At 48.5% G+C, this 24,399-nt stretch overlaps 1 protein-coding gene across 1 annotated transcript in view; it reads right to left on the reverse strand.

Annotated features, from left to right (window-relative positions):
* Positions 1-24,399, reverse strand: part of Tei (irregular chiasm C-roughest protein teiresias) — a 272,197-nt gene that overhangs the window by 84,053 nt on the left and 163,745 nt on the right. The gene's annotated exons all lie outside the window — the stretch shown is intronic.

Consider the following 24,399-nt stretch of genomic DNA (forward strand, 5'->3'; position numbering starts at 1 on the left):
TATTTACCGCCGATCCGCGCTTAATTATACACCTCATTTAACCTTTCGGCAAGACTGCGGACGAGAAATGCTCTCTTTTAGTACCGTCAAACTGGAAACTCGAATAAAACGGTGGCCTCAAATATCAAACCTCCTTTACAGACAACTCGAACGTTTCCTCAAAGACTATTGAAAGTTCCGCATTGAACTTTAGACATTTCCAAATTGAATATCAGGTGTTGGATACTACTCGAATGTCTGGTTACTAAATTGATGGCTGGTAAAAAACTATTCGTTAAAATTCGAATAAACGTAGAGCTAAAGATGCCATCCCCAGAACGAAGGTCACTCTCAGGTACTAAGTGTACCCTCGAGTGACGCACGAGGGAAGTTTCGTGAGTCTCGAACAAAGAGCATAGCACACAATAAGCTTAGAAAGCGCGTAGGTTCTTGCAGGCATTAGCTTGCAGCAGAGAGCAAATTAAAAAGGGAACGAAAAGCTAAAACGAAATTCGAACAATAGAGGAGAAAGTGCAAATCCTTGAATCTACACCGTCCGCTAACCTGGTGGGATCATAAATTTATTTCTGCTGCGAGAACTAAAGAAATTCTAAGAGCAAAGGCTGCTAAAGGGGGTGTCTAAAACCCTCGAGGATTAAACATTAGGAACGCCAGCGAGAAATTTCTTAATTCACGATTACCATGGCCGTTTCTATGTCGCGCAGAGCAATGCGATATTTCACGAAGCACCAGCGAAGATTTCTGTAATTGTTACGATTTCACTCGGTTATTAAACAAAAGCGAAGCAGCGCGATCTTCGCTCGGAGTTGAGGGTTGTCCTAAGGCGTGGACAAGAGCCAGAAATTTTCGAACAATTCGAGGATGGCAAGAGCGGAGACGCAAAGCCGCGCGTCGCGGTTTCCGGGACAAAAGCGCGGAACGATATGGCGTCCAGACGCGATTGTGTCCGAGAGCCGCGACCTGTCGCGTCCCGCGCGAATGTTTTCACTTTAACCCCGTCCCATCGTAATCCCGGACTTACGATGCAGCATTAACCACCCCAGCCCAACGTCCTTACAAAGAGTGGCTTTAAACAACGAAAATTGAACATTACCAAGCCAATTTCCCTCCATCAACCGAGTCAAACCGTTTCGATCTTCGCTGTTTTTAAATCGCTCTCGCCTCTCTGTTCTTCGTCCATTATTTCCCTCCCAATTTCGAAAATGTAAGAATAACTCGACAAGCGTCTCATAAATAATATCAAAGATAATATTGCATGTAAAATAAACAAAATTGACTTCCTCGAAACGATAGAACAATTGACGGCACTTCGCAACGACACTCGAAATCCAAAGCAATTTTTGCTAGCCGCGTTTTTACGTCCATCTAACCGTTCGAATTGAGCGATCCGCGGACAAATCACCGCCTGAAGCTTCTCCCTCTGAAAGGAGAAGAAGTCGTAAAAGGGCAGGACGTAAACCAAAGCGAAGATGGCGGCTGTGCGCGCGTAACGACCGAGGAACACCAAGTTGTTCTCGGTGGTCGTCCGTTAAGTTCATCGTTACGCGTCGGCATTGTTGCGAACGAGCGGCGATCCGAGGCGACGACATCGAAAGACTCGACGAGAAAGTAACCCCGTATCGTAACTCGTGGTGACCGCCCCCGATTCAGGGCCGACGCGACGATTTACATCGGTTGTAACCGCGAGAAAGGATCCCGGGAAATTGGACGCTGCCCAGACATCGTGTCCAGTGTTTCCCCCGTTGCGCTACCCTCTGGTACTTGCGAAATTACGGCCGAAATCTGGTCTCTCTTAGCGGTTTCGAATAGCGTCCACTGGATAAGACGGTCAAAGAACGTTGTAACGACGTGGCGGACCTACATCCACTGGGACACAAATTATTACCAAGCTACCAAGCTACTAACTCCTTACTCTACTTTATTTCGAGCAACTCTAGAGTTATATTTATCAAACTGATATCCGACCAGCTAGAAACGCGAGCGTATCTCTGATGCCACGATGCTGTTACGTATAGACGCGAGTAATTTCGTAACTCGACTATATACCACTCCCAGTATAACCATTAAAATATCCACGACCCCAAATGAAACACCCAGCAAAGTTGTTCCTCAATTAGCCTCCACTTTGCAGAGTCGTGCGTCCGGGTCGCGTAAATGGTACCGGAAAATGGTCGTATCACATCGAGAGGCAAGCGTCGACCGGCGCTTCGAACGTTCTCGCCAATTCGAGCGACAAGAGGGTGCACACCGCCTTCAGCTCGTCAGCGATTCCACGCGCGAAGATGCCGCGGCGGGAAAATTTGAAATTCAGATTAATACGGGACGCGTTCGTCGTTAACGCCGCAAAGGCCTCCGCATTACCATACACGTGCACCAGCCAGCCCACGCATACAGAGGGGCACGGGGATGCCGAGGCATAGACAATGTTCGAGGCTCCTTCCATCCGCCGCGCATATGACTCCGTCTGCGATGTTTACCTGTCTTATGGATGGTTGGAGAAACTCGGGAACCGGAGCGAGGACGTGGGTTTCAATGAGGACCATCCGTTCACCGTTCCTGTTTTCGCTATAAATTCGTCGCGTGAGAGATACCTGCACCCCCGCGGCTATTGTCTCCTTCCTTTCGTTTCGATTCGGATCGTGTCGCTCGAGTGGGGATAACGATCGAGATAAATTGAAGGTTTCGATTGGTTGCCTCTAACCGGGTGGATTTGGGGAAATTCGGTGAGTGCACGCCGGAAGATTGAAATTTTTTTATCCCAACGATGGCGCAAGCCATCGGATCCGCGAAGGATTTCGTGCAATTCAACGTTCCGAGGAAATAATTTGTATTTGCTGTCGCGAGGCGTCTAAGAAACTCGCGAAGCCCAAGATATTCGTCTCGACGATTGATTTTTAGATACATTTTCGATTTCTTCTAACTGTAGGTGTAAACAGGAGTAGCGTTTGAAAATAGCTTCGCGAAAAATGGGAGAATTTGTTCCGAGTCTTGGATGTATATAGCGCGAGCCAGGTTCCGTTGAAAACGGATATCTCTCGTTTCGTTTTCGATGTGGAACAGCTTCGACGAATAAAACTCTGAACGGGGGTAAATAATACCCCCGTATAAAATGAAACTGTCCTCTGTATTCTCGGAGACCGGATCGCATGGGAAGGCGTCCGATTCCTAATGGTTTTCTGGACGTCTCGTGGAATTATGCGAGTCTAATCCCCGTGGCGACCGTGGAAATCCGCTAAGCGGGATTCGCAAGCCTTCGTACTCGGCGTTTCTGCAACGACGAGGCGGCGTCCGCCATGCGCGGACGATAAAAGACAGCGCGATCGTTGAAAATCATTGTCGTGCCGGAGTGAAATTTCGAAAAAATACACGCCACGTGCTGCGAGATTTTTAAGCGAAGTTGACACATTGAAAAAAAATTATTTTTCGTAATAACTGAATTAAATTTATCTCCGCGGGGGAGATAACTCCGCATACATTCGTATAAATGGATTTAATTAATGTTTGAAAATTCTTCTCGCTTCGCTGTCGTTGCGTTGAATCGCGATCTGTACATTTGAGGAGATAAAAGTCATAGTCGATTCGATCCGGTCGATTTTCAAACTGGACCAAGCTGAAAACGAGAATCTTGTAATGCGAGACTATACCGCGGAGGGGTTGGAAAGTTCCTTTTCGACGATCACAGACCCCCCTCGTCTTCGACGGCACCGCTTTGGAATACTAATACTAAATTTCGCCCGTTAGCGATGTCAAAGACTTTTTGCATGGCGCAGAGTCGACACGTGACAGAAATAAAAATGCAGTCTTACCTACGAAAAGTAAGGGGACGCTCTCCCTTGGCTACGGAATCGGGCTACGATCTCTCGATATCACTATGCAATTATCCGTTCTTTCCTACATCTTCGTGATAGCAAAATTATAAGAGGAGTCCTCGACTCGCGATTATTTAAATTAAACAACTTAGTCTACATACGAACAAAGATCGAAAATCGTATCTAAATTCTGAATCATCCCTGAAACAGAATCCCATTCCACGTCCACGTCTGTATTTAAAACAATCGATAATTACACGTATCTAACCGAATAACGCCGTCCTCGTCTACCCCATCGAGCAATTATTTAAATTAGAGGACGCGGTCTACGTATGAACAAAGATCGAAAATCGCGTCGTTCTAAATTCTCGACCACCCCTGAAACAGAATCTCGTTCCGCGTCCACGTCTGCGTTTACAGGAATCGATAATTACACGCATCCAGCCGAGGAACGTCGCCGCGTTTACCTCGTCAAGTATCACAGAACACGTTATTCTTCATGAGTTAACGTTACAACGGAGAAATTCGATTAGCTCGCCAGCCGATCGCGTTTAATCACGCGGTTACACGGTGCCTTTCTCCCAACTAGCCGCCGTCTGCGTTATCCGCCGGCAAACTTCGCACCCCTCGTGGGCCAAGAACCCCCACGGTTCGCGTCCCTCGTCGCGCGCGAACGAAACGGGGTTAATTCGTCGGAAAACTCGATGAGCCGGTGATCTTAAATCTCGATGGGCGCCGATCAGACGAGAGGAAACAATGGCGAGAGAGGAGGGGGGGGGGGGGGGGCTGAAATTTTAGAGGGTCGTTCCGAGTAAATTAACGCGTGCCACCGCGTCGGGATATCCCGTAGGGGATTACGTGTTGACGAGGCGCACTCGTGTCCCCATTTTTCCCTGCGCCACCCTCGAACTGCACCCGTGGACCGTCATTGAAACAACGTCCCCCTTTTTCTGCGCCTCGGCCGGGATAAAAGGCAACGGAGAGGAGAGGCTTTTTGCGATGGGCATAAACGCAACAATCCGGCCTGCATTTTTGCTCGTAACGAATTCAACGACCGATCCTTTATTACGAAAATTCCGAGACGGTTCCCTTTTTGCAGCTACTCCCGATGAAATATGATAAAATATCGCGGCGCAAATGGTTTCTTCCTCAGGGAATTAATTCTCTCGAAAATTCGTCTCGAGAAAAAGATGCAGCACCATTGGCTCGCGCGCGAGTGGTAATGGCTACCGCATCGCGAGGATTTCAATTTGCAGGCGAACGCACTGAGACGTTCGTACGTTGTTACCCTTTTCGTAAAAAATTCTATCACCATCGGTACGTTCTCAGTTGAACCCTTAACGACCGGTCTGAGAGAACGTTATTCCTTAATCATTATTCTTTAATCGTTTCAGGACGGACTTGTCGAGGGCCGGCGAACGTTCTGGTTTACTTTGCGCTTACCAGCCGCTCCGCCTGATTGCCGGAGAACGAAAAAAGGAGGTGAGCAGCAAAGCTCGGCTTCCGTGCTGCAGGAAGGAGCTTACAGTTTTAGTTTCCCGTACGATGCTGGAAAACGGAGACGAGGATAAAAAATGGGATTCGACGGAGCGCATCCGCGATGGCCAAACGTGGAAGCTACGAAAGAGCACACGTGAAACCAGAGAATTTCACCTATAATGAGCATCACGCGCGATACAAATAATTATTAAAACGCACGCTGCCTCGGGCTCGATGGAACGCGCGTGCGTGCTTCAATAACCGGAAATGTTTCATACGCTTCATCCCAGAATTCACTCTCTCTCTATAACCTGGTTTTTTTTTTATTCCCAAGCCTTCATGCAACCGCTTCGTTAGAGAACCCTCCGCTTTTTCCCTCCTCTCTTTTTTCCCCGGGTTTCCCCTTTTTTTTTGTTTTTTTAATCATTACCCTCTATCTTTGTTCCACGCGGCTACGGGAGAGAAGATATTAGTTATCGAATTCCGATAATAACGCGTCAAAAATGACGGGTCCGGTGTAAATAAACCGGGAAATTGTTATTCGCCTCTATGGTAATTGAAAGTACGCGCAGCTGGACGGCAGAGCGGCAATGATTCCGCGTTTCCCGGTTCGCGTTCTTGTCGAGGGAAATTTCAGGACGAGGTTTCCTGCAAAACCGTAGAGCCGGCTAACCCCTTCGGTTCGCGAAGCGCGCGGGCGGCGCTGCGCGCCCCTCGAAGAGCGAAGTTAGTTTACAGGGAACTTATATATATACGGAGGGGTGTCTTCGAGGGAAGGAAGACTTGGTACGGTGCGCGAGGCGTTTCTATGGAAAAGGAGGGTGGCTTGATACTCGCGTTGGTTCTTGGCTTCGGTTGCGCACCGACACAGGAGGGGTATTTGCATTTCAATTAATCTGCAAAGTTGGAACAGAGAAATAAATTTTGGGGCGAGTTCGTTAGAATTATCCTTTCTTTCGCCTTTAATCGGGGCTCGCCTCCCGCGTTTCGTTTGTTTTAATATTTGCTCCGCGCACCTCGACGGGGAAACACGCGAATCGTGTAAACGAATTCCGCGAGCAACGTGCAAAGCGACAAATCTCATTGCATGGAGAGAGAAAGAGAGAGAGAGAGAGTTGATTTTTGCCTTTAGAAGCTGAAAATTAAAATGGAGGCGAACGAGTGGTAATTTCCAACGATCCAGGCGCCCGGATCAAAGAAACAATCTCCGCGGGGAACGAAACGGAAAGGAAATGTGCCCGAATACACCCGGTGGTACGAATGAAAGCCGCGTAACGCAAATGGAAGAATATCGTTTTCCCGAGGTTGGAACGCGAGAGAAACCCGGGAACAGCGGATGGGAGAGCGAAATAAAGAGCTCAGGTACACCGCGAAGGGCAGCTCGGGAAAGGAGCGGGATGAATACAGGAACGGAAGAAGATGTTTATACAACCCAATTTTTCGCTCGATTGCTACCCACTACGCGATTCCCCATCTCTGTCCCCTCTTTCATCCCTCGCTACAATATTTCCTCGTGGGGGCCTCCCTTACTACGTATCCCGGTGGTAGCGTTCGGCTCTTAGCAGCCAGCTCGCCTCGTTTCGCATTTCCGTGCGCGCGTACACACACACACATACACACACTGTTGCTTGGAATTTCATTTTGATTCAAAGTTCAAGACATCGCGCCGCCCTTATTTACCATCGAGTAAAGTTACGTCGTGGCATGTAAATAATGTGTCAGCAGGATCGAGCCGTGGACGCGCGAGAAAGCGACCATCGGCGCGTGTTACGAGCGGTCAGGGAGGAACGAGGGTGTGAGAGAGTGGAGTAAAAAGAGAAAGGAGGAAGCAACGAAAGGGAAGCGGGGGAGGGACGCTGATGCTGGTGGAAGGCAACAAAAAGAAAAAGAAAAAAAAGGAAGGGAGGCTGAGGCCAGCGTGCGATTCCACGGGCGAAGGTGTGGCGGAGAAAGGCTCGCGGTGTTGTTTGTTGCCTCATTGCCCGCGGTTAACTGCCAGCAACAAAAACATTCCGCCGACGACTAACGTTACGTCCTATTACCGTGCCTCGTGTCCTCTTCCGGCCTTCGCACTCCGCGCTTCGCCCTTTCTTCCCGCCGCTTCTCACCCCCGACGTCGCCATTTCGCGTCCCGCTCTCGCCGTCGTGACGGAACGTTCGTTTATAAAGCTCGCGCGAGAACATATTCCGGGGCAATTTACATGCAAAGTATTCCGCGCGGTAATCGCGTTGCATAGTTACGCGTTCGGGAAAATCCTTGCGATCGTCCATCTTGGAAATACGGTGGATCAGCGATAGGACGATGGCGGTGAACGGTTTTGGGCGCGATTTTTTTTTTTTTTTGGTGGATTTGTGGCGGGATTTCGAAGGTTTTGCTTTATGACTTTAAACCGCCGCGATAGTGTTTTTAAGTCTCCTCTGTTACTTGTTTTCTAGTGATAGTAGGTGTCACCCAGTGCGACACAAATTTTTGAACCGTTGGTTAATCGTGAAGAATTACGTAATTGGTAAAATCGCATTTAATGGCGGGTAGGTTTGCTACCAAGTTTGCCAAATTTGTTTACAGAGTAACGCGATAAAACCAGTTACGACGGTTAAGTGTGTCGAAGTTATTAAACTAGCAGCTAGTAGTCTGTTGTAGCGCGGTCTGTAGTATATTGCAGTTAATAAGTGGTAAACCTTGTACTAGAACCTGACTGTCTGCCAAGCGTTACCACCGCGTTATAACCCGGTTAATAAACGGTGCAATACAGTTCATTATAAATACAATATCCTCCTCGTACATTTAAAACCTCTCCACCGTACCGCGCGAGAATCCCATATTCGTATCTAGGACATATCGAGAAGTGTACAATTTCTTCTACGGAAGTGTAGGATTCCAATGAGGAAACGGAAGGGAACCACAGAAATCTAAATTAATTCTGTTAATTTTATCACGAAAGTCGGATCACCTCGAAGAGGAAAGAGGGTAAGAAAAAGTCTCAACGGGAGCGGGATTACCTTAGCATACTCGACTCCTCTCTCTCTCTCTCTCTCTCTCTTAGTCTCTTCCGATTCACCCGACTTGTTCCGCTTCCAACTCTCTCGCTCGCTCTCTCTCCCTCTCTCTCTGTTTCTCATCCTTATTCTCGCTTAGGATCTTCGATCTTGGCCTCCATTGAAAATTCATTTCATCCGTCGGATCCCATGGCCAATCTTCCCTTCCATTTAATCCGGAGATGCCGACTGAGATATCCTCTTTGCTGATAGTCAAAGTGAGGATCTCACGAGAGACGCTTCAAGTCCGGAAGTTAACTTGTTCGGGAAAGGAAGAACCGAAGTGGCAGCTGACTGCATTACCCCGGGTTAAGTGCCGGCGGTATTCATCGCAGGAAACGTTTACGATTCCATGAAATAGATCTTATACAGTTACCAGGTCCTCGATCGACGGTATTTTTCCCCCTGGTTTCCGTCGCTGTTCGCTCCGTACGTCTCCCCGCGATTTTTACGAGGCTACCGGCGAACCGCGAACAGCTGCCAAGCTGGAGGACGCGCGAAACCGTAAGGAGATCCGGTAAGAAAGACGGCACGGCACTTGAGCCATCCGCGACGCGATTTTTCTACCATTTTGGACGGTATTCAACGGTTCGTGCATCTTCGCGATGGAAATTTTTCAACCTCGAGTTTCGAAGCCCGTATCTGAGCTTAGAAATCCGAGCGCGTCACGCGAGAGACTCGTATTACAATTTTTAAATATAAATAACAAGATTATCGAACATTCAAATTTCCTATCCCGTCTTGTACAACGTCGAGAGCTAGGTTCTAATTAATCCATCAACCCATCGGCGAGTATTCTCATTATTAATAGCACTTCTCCGTCGAGCAACAGCCCGAGTCGCTTAATCGGCTGCCAGTAGTTACAGCGGAGAAACAAAAGCATCCAGAGAGCGGATGAAAGCTCGGCGTCGGTGGGGTTAAGCGAAAGCGCAGAAAAAAGGGGTAGTGGATAGAGGAGGAGGTTAAAGAGAAGAAGAAGCAAGAGCGGAGGAAACAAAAAACGTAGGAGGGAACGGGTAAAAGGCGACGGAGGATCGGGTCGGTTCGAGGATGCAACGCGTATTGGCCTCTTTTGGCGCGGAGACAACTCTCGCTAATCCCCCTTTATCCAAGGGTAACGTAACTTCGCGTTCCATTCTGCGAATATCTCACGAGCGCGGCAACCGTCCAAACCGTCTCCGCAGCTTTTTCCAACCCCCTGCTCGCGACCACCCCCCAACCACCCCCATCCCAATAACCGTTCCGCGACGTTTCTGAGCGGGAAGGAGCCTTGGCCAAGTCGAGAATCGAGACGTGATTCGTCGAACGTGGCGGGGTGTAGCATACGAAGACGGTGGGACCGTCTCCAAATAGGTCGACAAAATAGTCGACTTCGTTTCCGATTTAAGGATTGATGAGGTGCGGAACTTCTGTGCTTTTGAGGGACGTACGTAGCGTTCTCTGACCTTTCGCAGCCTTCGTCGTTCTCCGGAGGAGAGACGCGGGGAAGAGCGCAGCGAAGGGGTGTGAGAGGAAAGGGGCGCGAAAGGAATTTCTGCGCAACGCCTTGTCGAACCGTGAAATCGTTCGATACCGTCGGGATGGCGGCGAAATTTTTGCCGCTCAGACGCGACGTGTCGAGCGCGGGTGCACGCGGGCGTCGTGACGCCGTGAAATATAGGTCGTATCGAGAATCCCGCACTCTCGTCGACTGTATAACGATAGAATGAGAGAGAGAGAGGAAGGGATGAGGAGAAAAAGAGAGAGAGAGAGTAACGAAGGGCAGACAGGGAAATGGGCCATGCATACCGGGGGCTCCTTTCCAATTTTACGAGACGGTCCGTTACGCGGGATTCTATTATTCCCGTTGAAACCCGTCCGACGACTACGTATAAATGCCTCCATTCTTGCGGGCATTTTTGAATCGACGACGGCGAACCGATGATGGGTGCCGCGAACTGTGTGTTTAGCGGGCTCCTTTGTCGGTAAAATCGGTGGAAATTGAGGGTAATTGAGGATATATACCTTGGTATGAAAGGATATCAAATTGGGAATCGAATAGAATGAATATTCCCGATGAATCTCTGCGGAAGGCTCTTTATCGAAAGCTGCGTTCCCCTTGTTCGATTCCGGACTGACCTCGTTCGGTTTCGAGAGCGCTCGCTGCCACTTATTAATACGGAGTGACTTTAATGAGCCTGGCGAACTTCGTTCCGACGGACACCTTCGTTTCGACGACGACGAAACGCGCAGCCCTGATTCGCACCCCTGTTGATTGAGGGACGCGGATCGATGCGTTCGCGTAATCGAACAGCTCGATCGAGGAGGAACTCGCAGTGCGAGAATACGTTCTACCGGAAAACGACGAAATTTCGAGTCGCTCCCAAGCATACCATCGGCGAATCTAATTCAGACCGCAAACTGCCCCCAAGGAGTTCACCCCGGCCACGAATCGCAAATGCCTCCTCGTCAATCGCGCAAACGAAGGGTCTGAGGGAACGTCGAGGAGGGCTTCGAGCGTCTACCTAAATGGAACTACGGAAGATGCCAGCCCGGTTAGTTCCAGAGCCCCTTCTCACGTAAACTCGCGGCGTTCCTCGGCCGATCGCGGTGCCTGTAAATCAATTACAAGTACGACGTGGCCCTGGTGCCCGTGGAAAAGGCACGTAGTGGTGCGAAGCCAGTCAAGTTTCGGGTTACGGGTGACGTGATCGGGAAACTCATGCACGGCCGCCGCAGACGTAGTCTGCGATTGCGAAACGTCGCAGAGACGTAAGGGTGACAGGGTTAGAGAGAGAGAGAGAGCAAGAGAGAGAGAGAGAGAGAGAGAGAGGGAGGAGAGACGCTAGGAGGCGGCCAAGGTTCGTCGAGGCATCGTCGATAATAGAAAGCGCACCGCAACCAAGCTTCCGCTGTTCCTGATCGATGCTGCACGCCCCCGTGCTGGCGGCTGAAGTTCCTTCCGGGTGGGTCACGTTTATGGGAACTCGTCACGCGGACGGATGAAAGCGGATCGTTAACGACAGTAACGAGGCTCGTTTCGTAATTCAACGACGGCCGTCCGTGGTTTCGTCAGTTCGTAACCGACATCCGTCCACCCCCACCCCTTCATCCAACCTACGACAATTAGTTAAATTACTGCCTAGTGAAAATCATTGACGTCCTTGCGGCTGATTAGCCTCGTTAGACGCGCCCCCTTCAGCCGAAACTCTACGACGATAGGGGGACTCGAGTCGATTCGAGGTCGATTCGAGTCGATTCGATTCGAACAGAGCGGAATGGAAAAGGATGGAAAGGAGGGTCACGCAGGAGGCGGTGGCAGCTTTGTCTGTCGCGCGAATCGGGACGTGTCGTCGGGGTGGCTCGTTTGTAACGAGACTCGTCGAAGAATTACGCCGGATGGAAGAGGTAGGTTTCGGCTTAAACGGCCGGATTGTTCAAATATCCTTTCTTCGATGCCAGTAGTTTTGCGCCTAACCTTCTCGTTATCGGTTCTTTGACTGCGTCGATTCGAGCCTCGTCGCGGGTGTAACGCGTTCTCACAATGGTTCGTTATAGGGGCGCCCGTTCTTGCAGACGAGCAACGACGGTTACGAGGGGCGCTCGCGGGGAAAGGGATTCCCGATGCGTGGAATGGAACCGGGATCGGAAGTTGGTTTTTCCGCCAAGGGCTCGAAACGAGACGAATCGGAAGCCGTGATTGGAAATCTCTTGAATCCTTTGGAATCGCTCGATGGAAGATCGAGAATATTATCCAGCGTGGAGTGACAAAACGAGGAATCGAAATCAACAAGTAAGAGTATAAGAGAAGTAGAAGAAGATAGGATGCGATTTGAAAGATCGATACTATAAATACGTGAGATCGCACAGCATTTATTAGAGCGAGCAGAATCTAACCGTGCCTCGTCGGTCGAGCGTAAAGTAGAATACAAGGATTTACAATCAATCAAGTAGAGCAGCATCGTGTTCGATCAGACGTTGGACTCGGTGCTCGGCCAGTGAAACAAGAAGACCGCGACCCGCGCAGTCAGCCAAGTAGAATAAACCGGCTCATAGCCATACAACCGGAATACAACAAACTGATCCCACCAACTGAACCTTACTGTTATTCCACGACCTCTTCTCTACAACCTGACCTATCCTATCCATACAATACTTTTTCCATTTTCACTCTTCCCTTGCGCATCAACGTACTATCCTCTTCTAATTTCTGGAACACTTACAAACAGCTTATGCTCCCACGATTAATTCCGTAAGCTGTTTGAACAGTTTAGGGCCAACTGTTACCAACACTGGCCACGTAATACCGCCACCATTCCTCCCAGCGTGTTTCTACTTGAACATGCTGCTTCTTTTTGAGGAATTTTGTCTCATTCTTCTCTCAGCGTTAATCAAAATTCTAGCAACATTACTGAAAAGCGATTACCGACTTTTTCACATAAAATATCGCGCAAATATGAACAACGTTCCCAAATGGAACGACTGTTACGCGAGCTTCTAACATTTTGCCAACTTTTAGTAACACTACTAACTTTACGTTTAATAAGAAATCGCCACGTTATTCTCCGAGCAACGAATTAAAAATTCTGTCAGAGATAGACGAGTGATATCCCATTCGTCGAACAACAGTAAATAAATTCGCAGAGGAAAAGTAACTCGAACTCGATCGTATGTATTAACATCTGCATTAAAGTTTTGGAGAACCGCTTCGCGAGTACCATCCGCACTGTTGCAAGACACATTCGAGGAACGTTCACACGAAGGTACGCGAAAGCACCTGTTATTCTCGCTCCATTATTCCCGGGCCCATTGTTAAGCGGCGCTGGTCGGATCTCGGCGGAAAATAGCCTTTAACGTCCCGAGTTATAATCTGAATTCCGTATCTCGCCCGGATCGTTTCATGTACTCTCGAACGTCCGACGTACCTCCGTAGAAACGACCCGGGGACAACAAAGAGTATTGTCGCGGAACTTCCGCCCGTAAGACGTCCTCGGTGCATGGAAAACAGTTGCTGCAGTTTCGCTAATATTCCGTGTCACATTGCTGTTCCGCGGCGATGCTCCGCGGACGACAACGACGACGAACGTTAATTGCGATACCGACGGAGGGCACGGGGGTTAGACGGTCGCCTCGCGTGCTTCACGCGACAATCCAGAACTAGGTTGCGGACGAAGACTCAATTGAGAAATTGCACGAATCGAGGGGAACAGTTCGAGAACAGATCGAAATGGAAATTGTCAGTTACTTTATGCTTCCTCTGGCTGAAGATTCCGCGGTTAGAAATATCGAATTTGGAAACGTCCGACTGGAACGCGGAACTCTGCAGGCGTTCACTGCGAAGGTGTTATCAGCGAGGTGAATTCGATTTTTGAACCTGCGAATTAAGCTTCCCGCTATCCTCGCCACCTGTGCTGTCTTCGATTTCTTTGGAAAGAACATACGATGATAAGTAACACGTAACCGCGCGTAAGGGATGAAAATCGCTGGGCTTCCGTTCGCGGAGTAATTCGAATCCCCTTGGCGCACCCGTGTTCCGTTCGAACGAGCAAGGACAGAACACGCTCGCGAGAGACTCGCGTCATTCACGCGGATCCTCGTGAGCCTCGTGCGTTCAATTTGAATATGATTGATCGAGGAGCACTCCTAAGTAGAACGTGAATGGGCGATAGCTCGCGCGAAGAGGACGGCGAAAGAACTTGGAGATAAGGTGAGGGTTGGCTGGCCCCAGCTGATGCGCGAGGGTCCGTATCGGGGCTTAAGGAGACGAAGCGTGACAGAGACGCGTCCCACGACGCTATCGGGGGTGGGAACCGGAGACTCTCACTTAAACGCGATGATAACGTCGTTACGTTGGCTGGGGCGTCTCGAGTCGTTCGAGTCGACGAATCGAGGGAAAGTGATGATGATAAATGTCGAGGATCCGGCGTGAACTTGAACGTGCGAGCGGAAGGGCGGGTGTTGAGGTCGACGTTCGACGAAGTTCTTCGACGATCTCGAGACTCGCACGAAGAGGCGGAGTGTATTCGAGTGCGTCACGGAAGCGAACCTCGAGGACGCGATTATTCGTTTCTAACGAACGAGTGCAGCGTCGTATCGACACGTTGTTTCAAGGGTTGGTTTCCGGGAGAGCTGTTCGCGGAAATTCGATTCAGGTTTTCGGCTCGGCGCGCTTCTCCTCGAGCAGCGCCGCGGTAGAGGATTAACGTTTTAGCGTTTTATAATTGAAAGTGGAACGATTAAATGAACCGCAGCCACTTTTAATTAAGCCTTTGGTTTATTCCGCGCAACGTTGCTTCATTCCTGCTGGATGCCTCGTCTTTATTTCTTACTTAACTCCGCAGTTTCGCCGGGTTTCCCGGCGAGGACTTAGAAATTCGATGGCGAAACTTTCCCGGGGAACTTAGGAACTTCCCAAAATTGCTAAACTGTCTTCGAAACTTATGTAATCAAACAGTACATTGTGCGCTATTTTCGGAACGAAGGGACTCTTGGTACCGGCCCGCTTTTTTCCACCCTCTCGCTCCCTCTCCCGCGCCCTCTTTACTCTTAACTTTTACTTTTTCCTCGAGAATCTGCGATTCAACGGCAACTTTAGGGCCGTGCGAAAAACTTTTCACGCTTGAATCACAAACTCCTAAAAGTGTTTCTTCAGTTTACACAATTATAGATTATTATCTTGTTTTCGTGTATCGTTGGCTACACGCTCGAGTGAAATTGACGCGGAAGAGGGACAGAGCGAGCTGAGGTAGCCCATTTCAGATTTCCGTACCACTTTCGTATCGAGAAATAAGAGAGAGAGAGAGAGAGAGAGAGAGCAGGAAGAACTGTTCGAAACCTCTTTAATTCGTTCCATCGTCGAATCCGCTGAGTCCACTCGTTTCAGAGAACACGAGACATCTCTCTCCTTGAATTCGGTTAACGGCTAAGGACGCTGTTTTTAGATGGAATATCGGATGTACAGCCTGGGCCTTGTACGATGCGCCTCTTGAATTTTCGTACGATTTATGGATCCTCGTGGATTCTTTATACTGGCCGTAATTTATAAAAAGATACGACGCGGTGGGAAGTTGTTTTTGCGGGTAAATTACGAGGGATTTTACGAGGATGCATACTGCCAAACAAGTTTCCTCGATGTTACTTGATTTATAATCGTCCACGTCTCTGGCGTTGCAACGTGCACGAAGGCACCAGGAAGATATCGAGAAGAACCGGAAAAAGAGCAGGCGCTGAAAGATTGTAACTTAAAGCGCAAACGAGTAGCGAAGAAAAAAAATCCGCAACCCCGTCGTCCATTTCCCTCGATGCGTATCCCATTGTCTATTTACTTATGAAACAAGCTGTACCAACCAGGCTCGCGTATACGCGACGCTGAAAGCGGCGTTGAAAAGCCGTTTCGAAAAGGAACGAGAGGAATCAGCGGGGGTGGGTGTGTGCACGCGAGAAAGAGAGAGGGCGCGAGATGGAGGGGCTGGCTGAGGGAGTCGAAAGGATTGGCAGGGGGTGTGGGAAGAGAAAAAGCGCGTGCAGCGGGTTCAATTTCGTCCCTTTAGAAGAAGAGATATCGACGTCATTCATAGCGAGGCTTTTCGCGCCCTCTCACCGTAAGGGGAACGTAATTATAGGTATCCCTTTCATCCGGCTACGGAATAGATAGACCCAGCCGGCCAACTAATCCAGCTAATCCCTCTTCTAGGCTTTCAACGGGCCCCTCAGCGCGGCTTCGATCCCATCAGACGATGCTTATCATTTCGTGGCTGGTTTTATTAAATGCACCACCCGTCGCGCCACCCTCCCGACGCTCCGATCTGCCCGCGGAAACGTCTATCCGGCGAATCGGCGACCGTCACCTGGCTCGAATCGTCCCACCGCGATTTTTCTCCCGCGACACGACGTTCGATAACGCCCACGAATCGCTCCGCGTCGAGAGAACGTGTATATTTGCGCGCTGAATGCGTTTCGGATTTTTTAAATTGAAGTGCGCGTCAGTTTGGGCGAAAATAGGGGCCGGGAGGGTGGGAAATCGATAGTTCGAATATCGCGAATAATAAATTCACGAGGGGCTTCTTCAGCCTCGTCCAAACGGAACTCGTCTTCGCGATACGAAAATGTATGCGTCAAGCATTTTTAAATCTTATCGATATCCGGTGTAAAATATTTCGCTCGCGTATAAAGCAACGAGAGATGGTGCAAATTGAACATTTTTCCGTTATACATAAACGGAACAAATATTCGGGGGAAAAATAAATTCGATATATTTATGTTTGCCTTCAATTAATTTTAATGAAACGTTGATCGTTTCATTATCGCGTGACTGTACGAAATCGTTACGGTTATACGATTCATTTGACGACTAATGGAATTTAGCTAGGGACTGTTCGATTCGAAATTGAAAAATTACGGAGTCGACTGGAAGATTTTATTAAAACAGAGACACTGAAAATCCTCGCGGACGAAGTTCGTCGGGGGTTGCAGCGTCCTTAATTATTGAACAGAAATCGCGACTGCCAACTAGCTCGAAAACAATGCCATAGGCAAGGCGGCCACGAATCTGCAGGCATGCACACACGCGAACGGTTACCTGAACGAACCTGAACTAAATAACCACGAAACGCGGCCAGCGAAATCAACAACCTGTTGATATTCAGTGTATTTAAGAAACGGCTCGCACGTTCCCGACGGGTGATATCATTTTTTGACCGTTGAGTAATCGAACGTGAGATCTTGAAAAAAAGGCGTGCACGCACGGTATTATTAAATCGCTTCTTCGAAACAGAACACCAATGAAACTCTCGTGAACTTCGTAGTGAGGAAAAAGTGATCTATAAGAAGCTTACATGGTCTCTTTCAAAAGTAGTCTTCCCATCGAACTTACGAGCGATCGTTATTAGAAAAGAAGAGATAGAAACCCAAAATTCTGTGGAAGTTTTTATTAGAAGCTCCGAAAGTTTACTACAGACGAAATCACGGACGAATTGTGTATTCCACGACATCTGCTGACAGCAATCTGTTCGAGGAACGTTCGTTAAAATTCCTCTGGCAGGTTACGTTAGTCATTAAACGTTATTGAGAATACGGTAATAAAAGGTGCGAGAGACGCGTTTAATTGTGTTAATTGTATGGACGATCGCTGGGGTGTAACGAGGAATTCGTTAAATTTCGGCGCGGCTGATTGTAACGCGCGTTCCAGGACAATGAAAGGCGGGGGTTGGTGGTAGTTTCGGGAGAACGCGGGGAAAGTAATTACTTCGTCGTGAAAATGCGAGTGCTAATTTTATGGCGAAGGGAAAAAGGGCAGCGAAATGGCGAAGGGAGAGAAACGGACACGGCGAGAGACGGATGGAAGTTGAGAGATCTTTTAGCAGGAATTAAACGCGCGCACGTGTTTGAAAGCGGGCACGAGTGCTCTTGTACAGGATGAAGGTATCTCTGTTTTGATGAGAAAGTCATTCCACGCGCACTCGCATTTCATAAACGGGAATCATGACGAGCCTCTCTGTATCGCAATTTAAGCCTCGCATTACGTCCCGCGGGACTGCTCTTTGAGACTTCACCCTTCCCATTTCCGGATCCTATCGATGGGAAACGCGAGGACAACATCGGGAGGAGTTCCATCGACCAAGCTCGAGGGAATGAATAAACGATCCGTTCGTGCTCCTGGAAACAATATTTTTTTCAAGATTGACCTTGCCACGTTATTTCTATGCGTTCGTTGTAGTTGCTTTTCGAGGCTGTCGAGGAGCATTGAAATATTATTTTAACGAGGAATTTAAGTTCCTCGAATTAACGATAGTAGCCCACGTAAATATCGGGAAACCGTCTTCTACCGTAAATCAAAGGACCTCGAAAGGAAACAGTTGACTCGTTCACCGACATCGATCCCCTCTTCGCTTCTTTAATAGGCGTTTACGATGCACGCAACAATGGAATTTATTTGAATAGAGATTCGTCTGGTGTACTTGGTCCGTGGGAACGCACAAAGTAACCCCTCGAGTGGCAATTAATATACCGACATTTCAAGAGCCGCATAGAGGGCTAAGAATGTTGTAAACCGGCGGCAAAAGGAATATCTCGATACCAATTTGCACAAAGCCTCGTCGTAGGATCGCGGTATCGTCAAGGACAATAGTTTCATTCATTTCTTTGAGGAATCGCTCCTAAACGAACGACGGAACAAAAGGGGGACAATAAAACTGGCATTTTCCACCCCCACCCTCCAACCTCTCTTCTTTCTTTTTTTTTTCATTCTCTCTACCCTCCTTTTGCACCTGCCTCTTTGTTACCAGTCGGACTCGTTTCGCTTGACACGAAATTTCACTTTGGCGCGATCTTCCCTTCGGTAAACACTTTTTACCGCGATTCGATTTTAATGCTTCTTTTAATTCGATCAACGAGAGAAACAGTAAAGCGAACGATTCGCTTTTCACTGACAAGTAAACCTACCTTTCGTGTTAATCGGTGATTTTATTGAAACTTGGTACACTAGTGGAGTAGTTGAAAATATTCGACAGCTATTTTTTCTTTTATTGGCAATAGTCAATATTTGAAACGTGAAAAAGAGCCTCAAATTTTGGGGTATTAAGAATACGTTATGGTGATTCACATGGAAACAGTGCACTGGTAGACGTAAAAAAAATAAACAGTGAAAACACTTGACAGAAGATCTGGCGTCCTCTCGAGTAAAGTCTGCACACGTTCTTCTTTCAAACCCTTAAGTATGAACAATTGGAGACCCGCACAAATCGACAGATCTTCACTTTTTACGTACAACAAAAACGTTCTATCAAGTGTCCTCATCGTTTTTTATGTCTGTCAGTGCATTACTTTCATACGAAACACCACAGTGAGTCCTTAATACCTCCAAATTTAAGGGTCGATTTCACCCTTTAAATTCTCACCATTATCATGCGCGATATTACCAGTTACTAGGAAGTCACGTTCTTGTACTCTACACTATACAAAATAATCCCACTCGTTTAGCCGTACCAGTGTAGAAGTAATTAATTATTAATATCGCAACACCAAAATGAACACGCAATAGTACACAGGGTAACTACCCTTATACTCGCCGTCGAATAATCTCCGCGTCCAGCGATCGTTAAGTGAAATCAGCAAACTGACATACCGCAAACCTCCGCGCAATTAACCGGAAACGGCGTGCAGGCGAGGATGGCGGCGCTAGCGAAAGGTCACTCGCCGTCCGATCCGGTGGATCCTGATAATACGAATAGGGAATGGTGGCACGATACGAGCGCGTGGCAGGTATGCCAGCACAATGGACAAAGTGGGTCACGTTACGTGTTCCGAAGTGCGTCGTAAAGGCATCGAATGCCTTCTAAAATGTCTTTGCCGTCCGTTCTGTCGGAAAATTCACCCCTCCCCGGCTGTAGACGATCGTTTCGAATCCGACGACGTTCCTCTCGATCGCTACCTCCCTCTTTCTCCCGCTTCCCGCATTATACGTACTCTATACAGGTATACGTGTAGGCAGCGACACCGGGAAACGGCAGGTACCATCCGAATATAAATTCGGCGGGAAGAACGGGGAGAGGGTGAGGAGACGTGGGTCCACCTCGCGGAAACCAGGGCCGTTGGTTCTCGCTATCGGAAGAAATCGCTCGGGAAACACCCGCATCTCCTTCCGGAATCTCGAAGGTGTGCGGAGAAGCTGTTCGCGCAGAAAATATGCATCTTCCACGGGACGCTTCGGGTTCGCTGAACACGCCCGCATCATCTTTGACGCTGCGAGCGTTTCACGTCGCCCGGAAAATACCTGCCTCGTGCGCCCCGAATTTTTACCCCCAATTGCCCGGAAACGATTCGCCCGGATGAGACACGGGAAGGCAACGGCGCGCGTCCTGCTCGAGACAGAGTCCTGGAACAATGCTCGTCCGTGAATCACTGTCTTCTCTTTCACCTTTTCTTTTTCTCGTTCGCCCTCGAACGGAATATTTGTAACGAGAAAAGATTCGTACGTTGTTGCTTGGGGTAACGTGGAAAAATGTAATGAGAATCTCGCGAGATGCGAGCAGCAGAACCGTGGACCACGCGAGGAAACAAAAAGTTATCGAATAATTCCGAGTCAGGTGTTTTCATCCCCCATCGTAGTATCTTCTCTTCTGTCTCTTCGTTCGCCATCACGCCATCGAATCGTTAGCCTGTCGTTACAACCAGTTCGACTGGTAAATTTTTCTAATTCTTCTATGACGCAAGAACTTGAGAAGCTCCCTCGCACGGGACAAGTAATTCGATCGCATGACAACGATTTCGTTGAGTTTAACGGGGATAGGGTTAGACTGCGCGATTCCAGTGAATTCCAGTGTTTTGGTTAGGCGAACGTTGCAGACCCGCGGCGAACAATCTCCATTAAGGAAAAGGCAATCTACTAATCCACCAACTTTCTACAAATTCCTTAAATCCTAATTAAGCTTCAGATCTCTTCCAGAAGATCGTAGACTATTCACCCCTCTCTTTGGCATTGTAGCTTATTAAATAGCTCGAAACTTTTTCTGAGACTCTTCTTCACTTTGCGTGCGATTAACGATCTGCTAACAGAAGACGCGCAAGTTTGAAACAGCTCGAAGAAACGATCTCTCGATGGAATATCACTTCAGATACCGATCGACGGGAAAGAAGAACGGGAACGCGTTTTTATTTCACGTCGAAGATGAACCTCCGGCGTTCCACTCGGTCCCTGTTTCCCCTGTTTGGAAACTTCGCCAATGTTTTTCAAAGAGCGTTGAACTGTAGGAACGGTTTGATTGAAGTTACCCGAGCAATTCTTCGGTGGATACAAGAGGATCCCGCTCGGCTGTCGTTCGTAACGGAACACGGGCGAAACTTCCCGTCTTGCCGGCCGTAATTCTCAAATCGAAACTTTTAGAGTCATTTAACACCGGACTGATAACTGTTCCCATCCGCCCCCTCCTGGCGGTGGTCTCTGTGTATCTTGCGCGAAACTCGTACAGAAGTTCGCGACGATCGTACTCGGCCGAGCAAACGTCAAAATTACATCCTGAAACTTGGCTCTTTGTAATTTACAGTTAAAATATACGACTCTGCGCAGAGGATATCGACAGTTCGCGGGCTACCTGGCTTTAACCCCCGCAATCGTAACCTCTCCCCTTTACGAGGAGGAGCGTTATGGTTGATTAGAACTTTCCAGCTGTTCCCAACAGCGCGCAACGAGTAAAACGATAACGAAATCAGCTCGGAGAAGTAATTTCTCGTCGAGAGTCACGTGGCGTCGTACACAGACACTCGTCGTTCCAAGACACTCCCGAGAGGGGCATTTTCGAAAGAGCCAGGGAACAGGAAAGCCGATGATTCCTCACGACTGATTTCGATGGGGATCTAACGATCCCCATTTCTGTTCCGCCCTCCCACTTTTCCTTTTTTTCTTCCTGATCCCGCGAAGAATCGAACGACCACGGTCGAGTTTCCGTTTCACGAACTCGTAACTGACCGCAGTTTCCTTCCCACCGTTCGTGGAACAAGCGCAGAAGAATTAAGGGCACGGAGTGACGTCGAGACACAATGGGTTCTCGTTGCGGTCAGAGGGTTCCGAGAAAGGTGAAGTTTCACGTGAGCCAGAAATGACGAAATGGTTGAAACGGCGAGCGTATGAAGTGCGCGAAAAAAGCTCGCGCAACCAGTAGTATAACACGATGGAATGGAACGCGAAATTCACAAATGAACGCGATTAAAATTTCTGAGCTATCGATATTCTTATTACTCTCGATCCGTTTCCTTGTTAAAAAACGTAAACGAACTTCACGACTTCGTCGACTTCAGGAGGCACGTGACAACCGGGGAATATAAAAATAATTCCACTCTGTGAAAGTTAGTCGAGTTTCCGTTACGTATCCTGTACCGTCTGAAAATTTAATCCGGCGATTCCATAAAATTCCTATCATCGTCCCAAAGTTTCGCAGAGGGTGAACGTATGAAATTCAATTCCTTTGAACGACCCGGGTGATTTTACGTGCAACAACAAGTCAGCTCCCCGGAGGAATGTATAACCACTTTCGAAAACTCGAACCGGCTCGCGCTACCCCCCGCAGGTTCTCCAACCGAGGAGAGGGTTACGCGAGAAAGTTGACCAAGAGAAAATAAACCGTACACGGTGGATGTTAGAGCACGGACGCCGTTAACGTTGCCTCCCTACTTCCCTTGGCTTTGTTATCTCCCCGGTTTCTTCATCCCTCACGGCGAGATAGGGACGCGAAATCTCTTTCCTGGTTGCGGGGTGGATTTTACGAGGGACGGCTGGAAGAAACTAGCTACCGCGGCCCGGTTGCATCAACGGCTCTAATTTGATCGCAATAAACGGCAAAACCCACGGTAGCTTCGGTGGCGTCGGAAAATTTACTCGAACAATAAACGACCAGGCGGACCACGAACGCCGACGAATTTCCAGCTCCAGTTGGGACATATCGCGTGAGTTGCGCCAGGGATTAATAATCTGAAAAATCGGCCACGTGCACGGAAAATCGCATCCTTGGAAATTGCTTAACATTCTACGTTCCTTCCTACGTTTCTGCATTAGCTTTTCATTCGTTTTTTGTTTGCACACGCTCGCACGAATATTCGTCTATTATTCACTTCGCTGGAGGTATCTTTCTAAATTTCGAAACGCGTTCGACATTCTTTCCTTTCGATATACACCCGCGATCGGACGGACGCGTTAATCTCTGGCAATATTTTCCAACGATTTTAAAGCGCGGATAAAAGCGAACTCGTATATACGAAATTGAATAACCGCTTTAATTTCGACACGTTTGACTCGCGCGTTTCTTCCTCGTCGTTTACCAAGCCGGCTGTCCCCGCTCTAATATCACGAAAATCCTGAATTGCCGGTCCCGTCCCAGTCCCAACCCCTCCGACGCGGCCATATAAACCGCAGAGACCACGCCAGAGGGTGGGAAAAACGATCCGCGGAATTATAACACTTCCTAGCCGCTCGACTTGAATTAAGCCCATTTTTAAAACGCTCCCCGCGAACTGGCCGTGGCTTTTTTCGCCAGCTCCCCGGTATCGCGATTTCTTCTGCCTAATATTTCAACGGGAATTGTGCTGGCTGCGAAGTCTACGGAAATTAGATCTCGACCATGGGCCACCGGCAATTTCAACGCTGCATCAACTAAATAATACGCTCGTAACTTTCCCACCGTATCCCCCTCTCCGTACGCCCCTTTATCACGAGTCCCCAGCTTCAGATCCGTTCGTAACGAGGATGTGTACCGAGGCAGAGGTGGGTGGATAAATAGGAAAATTCGTTCGAGACGAGACTACTGGGACTGAGCCGCGATAACGAAAGTATGAAGCGGTGACCTAATTGGAAGGGTGCTCGTCGAATCAAGGGGTTGAGTCTCTGTCGGATCGACGCGATATCGCAACACTGGCTGCGTTTAAAACTTCCTATCTACTATTTTCTCCTGACCAAATTGTTCCTCTCTCGGTGGAAAATGTTTGAATCAAACCGATGTCGAGAGACGCGAGCTCGTGTTTCGACTGACTCGTTAACGAAGGGTGATTCTTTTTATCGCTGGCCAAAGGAGAGGATGGTTTTCTATTATTTCATGAATCTACGGAAGATTTCCTGGCATTCTCTCCGGCCGGAACTCGAGGAGTTTTATGAGTCGTAGGTGGCGCGAGCCTCGAGTCTTCCGAGTTTCCGGGGAAAAGCGAAAAGGTCGAAGACCAGACGAGGCGAGCACGCGACGAGACGGCTTACGGTGGGAAGCTCGAAATTATACGACAGTTTCAGGACGGACGAAAGTGATGAGTCCGAGACGAGACAACGACTATAATTCCGGGGCAACGTGAAGACGGTTTAAACCGAGACACCGCTGTTATCACTGCGTTCGCGTCGACGATCCTACCCGATAGAATGTTATAGCCCTCCTCTCAGCGTTCAATTTGCTGTTTAAATTCTACGAGACGCGCGTTTATAACGGAATAGCTGCAAACATTCCGCAAAATTCATATATTCAGGTTCAACTACCACGCACAGGGATATGAAACAGTATTTCTCAGACAGTTCCCTCGACGCGTCAGTCGAAACGAAAAACATCAAACGTACGCGATATATTTCCGA

The sequence above is a fragment of the Xylocopa sonorina genome, chromosome 5 (genome assembly GCF_050948175.1).
Source record: "Xylocopa sonorina isolate GNS202 chromosome 5, iyXylSono1_principal, whole genome shotgun sequence".
NCBI lineage: Eukaryota > Metazoa > Arthropoda > Insecta > Hymenoptera > Apidae > Xylocopa > Xylocopa sonorina.